The following is an 11528-nucleotide window of genomic DNA, read 5'->3' as shown; positions in this document are numbered from 1 at the left end:
CTCCATTCACAGCAGGCATTGCAGAAAGCACTGGCTATATCAGTAATGATGAGGATGACGATACAACCACAATGTGGAGCATTGATGGGAAAGGAGAGATCATCAAAGCAAGAGACTTCAGTAGATCCAATCACTACCAGAAAGTCATGATTGATTTTGCTTGCACATCACTTAATTATATAGAGATCCAGGCAGGGTGCAGAAAATGGTACTTTGTGGAATAAGGTCGCTGGAAATTTGAAATAATATCCAGCACAATGTACATCAGGTTTCTCTATGGAAAAAAAACCAAAGTAACCAAAAAATGATAAAATTGAAGATTTCAGTTATAGCTGAACATAAAAATGCAGGCTTCCTGTGGCTACATCTTTGAATATTTCAAGAAACAAAATGATGCTTTGGAAAACCACATCAACTAATAAGCACCAACAAAGAAAGATGCTTAATATCAGTAGTCAATAAGGAAATGCAAGATCAAAACCACAATGAGGTACCATTTTATATCCATTGGGATAGTTGGAGTTTAAAAAATAATAACAAGTATTGAAGAAGATGTAGAAAGAAATGGACCCTTATTATTTTTTGTTATTTGGAATATAAAATGGCACAGCCACTTTGAAACCCTTTCTGACAGTTTCTCAAGATTTGCCTTTGAGTTACTATATTTCACCAGAAATTCCACATCTAAGAACTATTTGAGAAAAACAGTAGAATATTCATACAAAACTTGTCCATGAAAATTCATAGTAGCATTGCTCATAATATGCAAAAAGTAGAAATAATTTAAATGTACATCAACTAGTAAATAAACTAAATGTACTCTTTCCATATAATGAAAGGTTATCTTGCCATAAAAATCTCTGAAGCACACTGAAGTATAGATGAACTTTGAAACATAACACTAAGTAAAAGAAGTCACACACAAATAATATAAATATTATTCTTTTGCACTTTTTAATTTTTTTTATAAATCTTTATTTAAGCACCATGATTACAAGCATGTTCATTCTATTATTCCTTTGATCTATGTATATGAAATGTCCAGGATATGCAAAATAGGTAGAAAGTAGTTCAGCGGTTGCCATGGGATTTGATCTCTCTCTTGCTCTCTCTCATGCTCTCTGCTCCCTTAGACAATTCTCAGTGTTATCGATTCTATTACATTAAGTGGTTCTTGGATAGTATTTCCATTTTTCACTTCCCATTTCTACTCAATTGTCTTCTCTTTCTACTGAAAGTCTACCACAGTCTTCTTATCCCAACCCAATGAAAATGCTTCAACAGCTTCTCTTTCATTCAAGGTAGTCAGAATTCATACTGAGACTTACTGTGGATCCAGATTTATTTAGCCATGTCTATCTCTTTGGCTTCATCACTTTTTCTATCCTAACTAGTTTATCAATTTCAGAAGAAATTAAGTGAGCTCTTGCCATTATACCTCTTAGGAGTTGTTTGCTTTGACTAGAAATCTTTTTCTCTCATGCCCTCCCTCTAACTTGTGCTTGAAGCCTTAATAAAAAGACATTTCCTTTACGAAATGATTTCCCTATTATAGATTCAAACTTTGCAGCCTGATAAAACATAGTTTGTTGGATTTTTAAAGGTTAGAAAGAGGAGCACAGCTCTCAACAGGCTATGCTGGGCTTTCCCAAGAGTACTCTAATTTGGTTGCCTTTCCAAGTATTCACAACCAACTTCCCCATTGGTCACGAGTTTTTCCAAGACTCACAGGAACCTATTTGAAGGAGTAAAGGAAGTTTTTTTGTGTGTTTTTAAATGCTACCCTCAAATTACTTTTTATACAGGAATCAGCTTCAGCAAAACCCCCAGCTCAAGGACACTATAGGGTTCCATAATGCCGCAATGCATGTCTCAAACTCAAATTCAAGGCCTGTGATAACGAAAAGTACCATGGCTTTTACTCCCCATAAGAATATATCAAAAGACCTAATTATATTGCCTATGGAAGCGCAATACCTGTATAACAATACATCTTAAGATGTGTATTCCTAAATATACAAGTAGCCTCCTCCACCACTTGTTTTATTCGAATACCTTTTCTTTTTAACTCAGTTTTATTTATTTGTTCTATTTTAATATATACATTTTCTCTATCCTTACCATTTTTTGGTGCTGCTTGGTACAAAAAGCCTTGACTAGGATAAAAGCTCAGATCAAAACCAGACCACAGAGACTGTGTGTGCAGCCTGTCATTCTTACCCAGAATAGCACCAGCAACTCAGTATGACACCATACGTTTTTGTATGGGCACAGTAAAAAAAAGGGGTAAACCATAGACACAGAAACAAGATCTTATCTTCTAGGGATAAGAACTCACACTTTTTATAGCAGTAGGGTGCCTCCCATCCTGAACATGTGTCATGTGGATACAACACAGTCTCCAGGAGATTGGACAGTGTTAGTCCAAACCCAAACCCCAGATCCCAGACGTAGACTGATACAGCTCCAGGCAACACCACCAGGAACTAAGCTCCATTGGAAGATTTATAACACTGCTCTGGCACCAACTTGTGCCAGTTTTGATATGACAACGAGGAAAGGAAAACTAGACCTAAGACCAGGTTGTCCTATCACATCACCTAACACTAAATGGAAATCAGAAGAGGTATCATTCTTTGAACTGTGAAAAATAAGAGCACCAACAACAGAAAACTGACTTTGACAACCGTGACAGAACAGAACCTACCTTGGGACCAATAAGGAAAACCCTACCCTAGGCTGTAGCCCAGGACTCCAATAACAACAACAAGATGTCTTATTGCAGAGGCCCAACTTGGATAACAGAGACTAAGCAGAACCTTTGGATCCATAATATCCTAGGCTTCGGCTTAGGGACTAAATGAAAACAGGGAGCAAGTGTTACAGAAGACTGAACACAACAACAACAATGGATAGGAACCTCTAGAGACTGTATCCCAGACCCTGACCTATAACCTGCACAAAAACCAAGATCGCTAGCTACAGTGGCTTGATTTTCTCACACACAACTGAGAGGAAAGTTTCCTGGCACCACAAAAAAGCCTTTGGGATGGGGTAATGAGTATATATGGAGCCAGGGGTTGATCCTATGATGGTATGCTTCAAGGATGGAGAAACCCTGAATCTCTTAGGCCACGGGAATTCCCTTTCTTCCCCAATGCTTACTGTGCCTATGCAAAAAAAAAAAAAAAAAAAAAAAAAAAAAAAAAAAAGGGGGTGGGAAAGCCAAACCCTGCCACTTCAGCACTCCTACTTTTTCTTGTTTTGATTGTTAGTTTTTGACTTTATATTCCTTCTCTTTTTCTTCTACTTTTCTCTTTCTTTTTCACTCTTGTGGTTATTATTTGGTGATTTATTTTTATTTGCCAGGTGCATTTTTTCTTTTTTTTTTTCCATTTTTTTCCCTCTCTTTCTTTTTTTGGTAGTTGTTACCAAAATTTTTTTTCTTTCTTTTTTCTTATCCTTTTTATCTCCAATGACGGTGGAATAGATGCTCAAGCTACAACAAGCTGTAAAGTGGAGACCAGCTGCACTACCATTCTGGGGGGTAATGGAGGGAGATATAGGATACATGCTGGGAACAGGGGTGAAGGGAGGACAGCACTGGTAGTAGGAATGCCCCTCATTCATTGTCACTATGTATCATAAATGATGCAGTGAAAGATTTGTAATGCACTTTGGTCACAATAAAAATTAAAAAAAATTTTGCCACACCCAGTGATGCTCAGGGGTTACACCTGGCTATGCACTCATAAATCGCTCCTGGCTTGGGGGACTATATGGAACACTGGGGTCCTATATGGAACAGTGGTCAGTCCTAGGTCAGCCACATGCAAGGCAAACATCCTACAGCTGCACCACCACTCTGGCCCCCTCAAATTACTTTTAAATTTCTTCAAGTAAAGGTATCAAGACAAAGACAAAGTGATGGAGATACCATTTGTTGGGCTTGAGCTCCTTTCCCTATGAATTCCCCTCACTGGTTAGAATAGAACAGCAGTAAACAGTGTGGGTTGAGAAATCAGTAATGCAGAGTGAGATCCCAAATTTCCAAGTGGAGTAATCCAAATGAATACCATAATCCTGTGGGATAAATTGTGTTCATGTGAAAGACTAGAGTTTTAATTTAAAAACATTTTTATTTCCCTGCAGGACTGTAAATACATTCTGCTTCACAGATTTTGGCTTTGGTCACATGCTATATTAATATATTTTCCTAGAACGTGAGCAGACATAAGGTGAGTAGAGATTTATTTTAGTTTAGGTAATGGTGTTATAATAGTGTCCAAGTTTCTGATGTTATGTACAAAGATACTGCCCACTCCCCCATCAAAATGTCCATGACTCTTCCCCATCTTTGTCCACTCTACTCCTGTCCCCCACCCCACCGTTTTCTTAAACAATGGTTTTGATTTTGATGCATACTCTTAATACCACCAAGGTGTTATTATTTGTTTATTTATTTATATTTTATAATTGATTGAGCAAGAGATTTTTTAAACACACGTGTGTGGTTCTTTTCTCTTATTTACTTTTCATTCACAATGAGAAAATGCCTTAGGTTAACATTTCTCCTTTAAAGTGTCTCCTGGAGATAAGTTTTGAAGTTATTTAATTTAAAGTGGCTTTTTGAGGTGGCTTTTAGCAGAGATGCATTTTTGGGTAAAGCTTAGGCTAGAAATGTACATTGAAGAGGCTGAAGAAATAGTACAGCAGGTGGGACACTTAAATGTTTTGCACATAGCTGGCCTGAGTTCAATCTCTGGCATCTCCCATAATTTCTAGAACTCTTCTACATCTGATCTGTGAGTACAGAGTCATAAGCAAGCCCTGCACATGCCAATTCTGAACCAAAACCAAAAATACTTTATTTAAAATGAAAAAAATGAAATGTATGTTGAAGTCTTCATGAGATGCAATCAGTAATACATTGGTATAGATGGGATAGAAGTTCATATAGTGATTTTTTTCTGATATTTAAAGTTCAGAAAAAATGAGAAGTGGAATTTGCAAATGTAAAAGAAGCATCTGGGAAGGTACATAGACAATAGGTCTGTGAGTGGTCCTAGAACCAGGTGTAGGGAGGCCTTGATTCTAAAAGTTTAAGAAAATGGTAAAAATAAAAGTGTCCAAAGATACTACCAAAAACCAATGGCATGACTTGCAGACTTATCTTTGGATTTAGAGGGAGGTCATCAGTGTCCTCAACTTTCTGGGTAGTCACAGGGGAGAAGCATCAACAGAGGATTTAGGAAATATTAACAGGAAGTCATTCACAAGTGTAGACAGTCATTACCAAGGCTTTGTTGAGAAATAAGAGAAGTGGGGACATAGCTCAAAAGGAAAATGGTATCAAGATAATTGTCTTGGAAATAATATAATAGAAAAGTAAATTTGAATATTGATGGGAATGATAGAAAAGATAAAGGGGAAAACTGGTGATATAGTGCAGCTGAAGAAGTGATGCTAGTTGGCTCATCTATTTTTATAGGATTCAGATTGAGTGTTTGGGCTTTAACACAGGAAAATAGATAGGCAAATTGAGATCTACAGATATTCTCTTCCAATTGCATTAACTGTCCCAGTTAAACTATTAGCCAGATCATGAATAAAAGAAAGCATGTAAGAGGCAAGATAAACGTGTGACAGAATTATTCAAGAATAACTGGACCAAGAATATACCAGTTGCAGGCTGTTATTCAGTGATTGTTATGATCATCTACTTTCTAATAATGTACTGACTAATAATCCTTCATACAATCCTCTAAACGAGACTCTATTATTTGCTCAGTTATGGACATATATTTTTGAAGAACAAAATAGTGAAACTTGTCCAAACTCACAGGGCAAGAAAGTGAAAGAACTAAGATTTGGGCATTGTTGAGTCAAGTCTAGTTATCCAAATACTTAATTACATTATACTGATCCAGTTAAACATATACATTTGAACATGAAACTAAATAAAACAAGCTCCAAATAAATATACAGTATAAACAATGTGTGTCAAGATCTTTGCTAGATGTTCTCACAGTTCTTTGCAGTCATGGTTATTTACCAACCTCATTTTACTGATGATATTGATATTTATTTTTTGTTAAAAGCTAAAGTGTTTTAACTCAGTGTGAGAACTGAATTTGAAAGATGACTATCTAATTCTAAAACCTACTACTCCCTGAGCACAAGCCAAAGGACCATTAAAATATGTGAATGGGTCTAATAAGCTAAAGGTAGCTAAGTAGGTACATTTCTATATCAGATTGCGATACTAGGCACCTTTATCTTTATCATGAACAGATGGAGAACTTACTACTTGGTCTGGAAAAATGGAGGAATATAAAAGACAGTAATCATTTTTAGATATTTTATTCATCTTGATAAGCAGAGCTTAGTAGTAAATGGTGGTGGTTTTGGAGTTTTTTTTCTTTTTTCCCATAGGAATTTTTAAAAAGTTCTCTTAAGCAATTAAAAAATCATTTTCTCAAGAGCATTCTCATAATGTATCATCTACACTGAACAGTCACCCACTTCCTCAAATGCAAGGAAGCAGACAGTTAAAAAAAAAAAAAAAAGGGCCAAGAAGCAGCGGTTGTTTATCAAGACTTTGCCTCAGTGAGGCCCAAGATTTTTTCAAATAGGAGTTTTGCTTCCCATGACGCAGAGCGAAGTGTCAACTAGGATATTTCTGGTAAAACTGAAAGCAAGAAAAGTGGGGTACACAATTCATAAGGCAGAAACCCTTGTGAGATTTGGGGACCATTGGATGAGAGGGGGACTTAGGTGCCATTCCTAAGTAACAGATGGAGAGACCTCTCATCTGAAAGAAAGGAGGAGACCTGTTGGAAAATGAACTTCAAACCTAGGATTGCTTGAGAAGTGAAGGAGGAAACACACACACACACACACACACACACACACACACACACACACACACACACACACACCACATGCTAAAGTTAAAATCGAAAGGCTGAGAAGAGCACCGATTGGGACCGTGTCAACTCTTCAGCAGCTAATTACCCAAACTAGCAGCAAAATGTCCTTGAGATTGCCAAGAAACTGGGATTTTAACCTGAAGCTGGAGGCTGGGAAAATAGGTACGACAATGTTTTCTTTTCTATGATTTCTTATGCTTGATTGCTCCATTTACATGCTGGTCTGCAGAGGGGATCGTCTAAAAGTAGAAGATTACTAAGTAGTAGTCCATTACTAAGTAGGAATGGATCTCTCAACAGATCCGGGTTTGAATTGACAATCGAGTTGAATTGTTGACTCAATTTTTTCAAATTCTGAGAAGTTTAGGGGGTTCTTTTTTATTGGGAATTTATTATAAAATGGAGTTCTCTGGGGTGAAGGATCTGAGCTACTTCCTATGGGCTAAGGCTACAGATCACATACAAAATGGTGAGTTTTTCTTTATTATTTTGTCTGGGAGTATCATTTCTTGATTTTAAAACCGATATATGTTTTGAGTAGATTTTTATTTGAATTAAAAAAACAGTCTTTTGAAGTGTTTATTCTGTGAGTCAACTTCTAGTATTCTATCTTATGAACCCACTGTGTCTCTAAGCCTTTCTGTGCACTCTGAGGGATTCGGCATAGACTGAGGTGAGGTGTAGTAAAAGGTAAACAACAAGGTCAGGAAAAAAAATTAGAGACTTTTTCATATTTAATAAATTTTAGAACATTGCAATGGAATTCTGGAAAAAAAAAGAGATGCATTTAAAATTAACTAGCTCCAGGGGTAAGGACATGCTATCAGTTCTTGAACTCAATTCATACCTCTTCTCTTTAATGATGATGATGATACATTGGTTTTAATCTCTTACTTAAGTCATTGTTATCTTGAGTTCTTTTTGTGAATTTATTCTACTAGTAAATTGATCACAATAATTTACAGTAGAGAAATTGTGCCCAGAGTAATTCATTGTGTTTTGTATATAAGTAAAAACTTATCGTGGGATCACTTTCTAGGTATTAGATAGAGATAAGTGTTAAGATGTTTATAATAGCTTGAAAAAAGTATTTCTTGGAAATAGGTTTAGATTTGGGTTTCTAATGGTGGCTGAAGTGCTACTAAAATAAGTGGTTCAGAGCAAAGTTACATAATGGAATGTTAATGATGTAGGTTTGAGAAAGCGTTTGAAGAAAATTGAAAGTAATCAGATAATCCATTTCTTTCGGTAACCAAGGAGGATCAGCAGTCTCAAATCAGGCAGGAATCATTGCATGTTGAGGTTGTTTCAGAAGCTATGTGGTATCACACTTCTTACAGAAGCAAGAAATTTTTCTTCTATTGTTGACATTAATGCACATTGATAATACATTCTATGTCATGAAATTCATCTTCAGAAATGAAACTTTTATGTTTAGGTTACTTTGGATGTATCCTGATTCTATCTTTATATAACCACATTTATTCTCTCATTATTTGGAACTTAATAGCTCTTACTCTTCTTGAAAATGGAAAACTTGAGACAATAGTTAGATTTTTTTTTATAGTGTTAAAGTAAATAATCATCCCAAGACTATGTAGTCTCAACCTTTGAATTACTAGTTTAGGTGGGTTTTATCATTTCTACCAATATTTCTTAAATCATGGTCCCTAAATACACTGTATCAGAGTCACTACAGGTACTTGCTTCCTAGCTATGAACCTGACTGCTGAAATCAGATCCCCAAAAAGGGAGGTCTAAGAATTTGTGATTACAAATATCCATCACTCTACTCTGTGAAGAAGTCCAGCTATGAGGACATGGCCTGAGTTAGCAGATCTTCAGTTATCATTCACCAGGCATAGTGCCTGGTACCTGGTTTTAGTGAGCACAATGTAAATATTTGTAGTTTATTTTAGCAAGATTTTTATTTTTATTTGTTTAGGTAACATGGGTACAACAGTCTTAATTTTTATGGTATTCATGTACAATGCTACTATATCCCATCACCACCAAAGTGCCCAGTATCCTCCACCACTGTTCTTGTATAAGAGAGATACAGATGAATGAGATCATCTGGTATTTGTTCTTCTTCCCTTGGCTTATAATAAATAGTAATTGAATAAAATCAGTGATATAATTTATATTAAAATGTAAATAAAATAAAGCAATATTATTTAACATTATTTAATGAAAGTTGTAATTACATTAACAAATATACAAGAACCCTTGGAATTCTCTACCTATACCCTGTATAATTGAGCTGCATTCATGAATATATTTCAGATGTGTCAGGTCTCAAAAGGATTTGCTGACTCAGACATGAAATCTGTCATCCTTTCTCTAGCATCTTCTGCCCAGATATAGCAATAGGAGCTGTATGACCATGTTCACCTCTTTTAAGAAGATGTGCAGGACTGGCAGTCATGACAGGGAAGAAAGTTCATGTGACTTTCTCATACTGGAATAATGAGGAGTAAATCAGCTTTATTAATCCAGACATTATTTGTTTTTTGAGGCTGAATATATTTTAGTGGGCAGCCTGTCTTGCACATTGTGTGTGGTTAGCAGAACCCTTGATTTCCACCCACTAGATGACAGTAGCACCCTACTACCACCACTAGCTGTGAACCAAATAAATGCCTCCAGACATCACCAATTATTCTCTGGGCAGAAGGTAACATCTTTCTTAGTTGAGAATCAGAAATCAAGTGATTACCAAAGCATTATGATTATAAAGAATTATAATTAAAGGGGCAGGAGTAGTGGCACAGCAGTAGAGTGTTTGCCTTGCACATGGCTGACCTTGGACAGACCATGTTTCGATTGCCCGGTACCCCATATGGTTCCCCAAGCCAGGAGCGATTTCTGAGTGCATAGCCAGGAGTAACCCCTGAGCATCACCGGGTGTGGCCTAAAAACTAAAACCCAAAAAAAAGAATTATAATTACATTATATTATAAATGTGATTATAATCACTTATAATCACAATCTTGGAATTAAACGGAAGATTTAATATGCTTCAAACTCAACATTCAAGTGGTGCTTATTAAACTATAAGTTCATGGGTTGGGCAATAACAAAGGAAGGACATCAGGCTGGTTGTTTTGTTGAGAAATAACAAGATGCTGATGTGTTACGTAGCTCAGGAATGGGTCCCACATATTTTTGTGAGTTGTGCTTTCAGCACATACTCTTGTGAGTATGAAGCCAAGACTGGAGTGAAAGTGAAAGTTTGCAAAGGAGGCAAAGGGACACTCTGATCTGGGACCCTGATGACTTGAAGGGCAGCAACTGACCATGTGCCTGTGATGGCCCCCTTCATTTGACCCATTTACTGACCTAAGTAGGGAACAGAGTTTGGGAAAAATCAGATTCACTTGAAAATAGGAGCCGGGGGACTCATTTTTCTTAGGATCCTTCATCATCTTTTATTTATTTTAGCATAAATATTCTGACAATTTTCCCACTATTTTCATTCTCTAGTAATCAAAACTTTCCCTTTTTTACACACAATTGTCTAAGTGAACTTTAAGCTCTGGAAGGAAGATTCTGAAATCCATCACCCTTTCTTGCACATTCAGAATCTGGCACATGTATGATATGGGGTTTAGGCTTTTCCTTTTAGAATGTGAATATTTATTACATAAACCTTTCTAACTAGACTAAGCTGTATTATGCAATGCAGATGATTTTTTTTTGTGTGTTAAGTCAGAGTTGAAAGAACAATGTCAGATAGAGTCATCAATAGATAAATACACAGAGATAGGATTTAATATATAGAAGTCCAAATCAGCACAAAGGAGTTAAAAGCAAGTTGAAGAGGCAACTTGTGGAATAGGAATAAAATTATTGATAAATATTTGGAAACATGTTTAATATCAAAAAACAATAATGCAAGTTGAAAGCACAGTGACATGTTTGTTCTTATCCACTGAACTAATTTAAGACAACAGTCTAACAATACCAGGAACTGTAGAGAATGTGAAGCAAGAAGAACTCTCCTATGTGGAGGTGCAGTTTGTTTGGAAAACCATTATGCACTGCTGGATAATATCAATAATGCACAAGGATTCAACAGTCTTTTTTGTTCCAGAAACAGTGCTTAGAGAAGTTCTTGTGCCATTATGCCTGACAGATATATAGCACTTTCAGTATTGTAGACTATAGAATTGTTTATCAGAAGAGGGGGGGCCAGAAGCCCAAATGCCCCTCAATAATGAACTGAGATATAAATTATAGAACATTTATGAAATAAAATGCACTCAAATAGCACAAAGTAATTATAATTATGCATTTAAATAAGATAATATACCAAAAATGTGACATTGGGCATAAAAGGGATATCACAGAAATGAAGGAGAGGACTCATTGACAGCTTGGCAAAAGTAATATTTTCATGTGGCAAACTGATAAAGATCAAGAAGAAATCAATCAATATAAAGTTGAGGTGTTTGTTATTTCTGGAGAGGAAATGAAGGGAAGCTACAAAGGGGCCCAGTAGGAAATAAAGAACTTACTTTGTGATTGTAGGCAAAATGAATAAACAAGAACATGAAAGTAAGACTGCAAAGTCTGGAAAGATATATACCATTT

General features: G+C 36.1%; 1 protein-coding gene across 1 annotated transcript in view; it reads left to right on the top strand.

Moving 5' to 3' along the window:
• Positions 1 to 7061: 7061 nt before the first annotated feature.
• The window catches only part of ARHGAP25 (Rho GTPase activating protein 25), a 101098-nt gene continuing 96631 nt past the window's right edge, over positions 7062 to 11528 (top strand). The window contains exon 1 of the mRNA XM_049785051.1: positions 7062 to 7094. The gene's annotated coding sequence lies outside the window, so the exon portion shown is untranslated. The remainder of the gene's footprint in view (positions 7095 to 11528) is intronic.

Source organism: Suncus etruscus, chromosome 12, assembly GCF_024139225.1.
Source record: "Suncus etruscus isolate mSunEtr1 chromosome 12, mSunEtr1.pri.cur, whole genome shotgun sequence".
Taxonomy (NCBI): domain Eukaryota; kingdom Metazoa; phylum Chordata; class Mammalia; order Eulipotyphla; family Soricidae; genus Suncus; species Suncus etruscus.
This window is presented reverse-complemented; position numbering and strand designations above follow the sequence as displayed.